Genomic DNA, 1595 nt, shown 5'->3' with positions numbered 1-1595 from the left:
AAATGCAGTCGTACAGAAAATCGAGAGCGAAATAAAAGAACGCAACGTCTGCTGCTTAGTACAACTTATTGCCCTCAAAAGTTCCCGCCACCCATGATCATGTTGGTAAAAGAGAATATCAGGGTCTCTTATTTCATATACGTGCAATTGATCATTTCGTAGTTAAGGGTTGCCGGTCAGCCATGTTGTTCATCTTTCGATAATGGCGCATTCCTCACACGAGCTTTTCTTTGTGCATTCACCCTTAGGGCAAACAACACCCACAATACAACCGCAGAGGTCGACGTCAAGTTGACGACCTGCAATGGGAAACGTCCTCACAATGATGGCTATACGGTAACATCGTTAATAATTCCAAAGGTCCTTACGTTCAAGCTCGTGTCCTTCAGGTGCAGCTTCACTGGCGACAAATACACCTTAAAAAGAAAGGGGAATTTTGAGTTTCTCGCTCTCTCAAGTTCCCTCCGAACTTGGATCGCACCAGGTGAGCTGTTGCGTCACGCGCTTTCGACAGCTTGTTACGCGTCCTGAGCACATGCTCACGTGACTATCTCATCTTTCTAAAAGTGTTACCGAATAACGAAGAAAGCCTTCCTGCAGAAAACTTTCTGCTGTCTTAGGGCGAAGGACATGTGCAAGGAAAAAGGAAAGTATAAGGGGTGTGTATATCGCCGTTTTTCAGTCGGTTTACCATAAGCTCCAATCTAACTAAAGCTCAATTATCCTGGAGCGATCCATTAGGGGTAAAAGACGGGGACAAAAACCCTAGTTCGGAGCCCGCCAATGTTTCCAACACCGTGTGTTCTTCTCAGTGGTTTACCCAGAATTCTAAGCGTGGAGGGATGTTTGAAAAAATGGGGGTGCGTCATTATTATAGTCACGTTATCATAACATATTATCACTGTGATGTATCTAAACCAGAATCCTAAGGGCACCCCTGTAGGGGATACACAGGTCGAAAATGTAGGGGCTGTCACACAACATTTGGGGGGTGTTAGGGGGGTGTAGAGGGTCTGGATAAATTACTGGTTCTTGTAGTATCCTAGGACATCTCCTCCGGCGATAGTAGAATAATTGTCGGTTGAAAACTACCGCAGCTCTCAAAATGGAGCTTTTGGTTTGATCAAACTTTCACAACATCCCATATTAGTGTTACCAAAGAGGAGGACGAAGACAACAGCGAAACGTAGAGGCGTCATTGTGTCCACGAAGAGATAGTTGAAACTTTCCTGGAGAAAGAGAATAAAAGAGCTTGTTTGTTTGAAGTCCTCAGAAACAGTTTCGGTAGAAATCTCGCTTCCTCCGTGTGAAAGTGAAAAATGATAAAAGAAATGATAAACACGTTTGTGTTTATCCTTCTAGACATGTGTTCCAGCCTCAGAACATGAACTGTCTCGTGTGAAAAATGACAAGAGAGAAACTGATGTTCTGAGGCTGGAACAACATAGAAGGGACAGATACAAGATACAGATACAGATACTTTCATCGTGAAAAATGAGTTGCGAGTTTCGCATTTCAGGTTAGGCTTCTAAAACTTTGACGTTGACGCTGAAAATACGCTTTTCGGCTGTTGTGCTTTTCTGACGATAAATGGA

The 1595-nt window shown here is 43.6% G+C and overlaps 1 long non-coding RNA gene across 1 annotated transcript; it reads right to left on the bottom strand.

Moving 5' to 3' along the window:
* Positions 1–260: 260 nt before the first annotated feature.
* On the bottom strand, positions 261–1232 carry LOC135376199 (uncharacterized). Its single transcript, XR_010417574.1, has 3 exons — positions 1157–1232; positions 369–416; positions 261–299 (listed from the first exon to the last, which is right to left on the bottom strand). It is a non-coding gene; the product is annotated as an uncharacterized LOC135376199 (long non-coding RNA).
* Between the last annotated feature and the right edge of the window lie 363 nt (positions 1233–1595).

Source organism: Ornithodoros turicata, unplaced genomic scaffold (assembly GCF_037126465.1).
Source record: "Ornithodoros turicata isolate Travis unplaced genomic scaffold, ASM3712646v1 ctg00001055.1, whole genome shotgun sequence".
NCBI classification, from domain to species: Eukaryota; Metazoa; Arthropoda; class Arachnida; order Ixodida; family Argasidae; genus Ornithodoros; species Ornithodoros turicata.
This window is presented reverse-complemented; position numbering and strand designations above follow the sequence as displayed.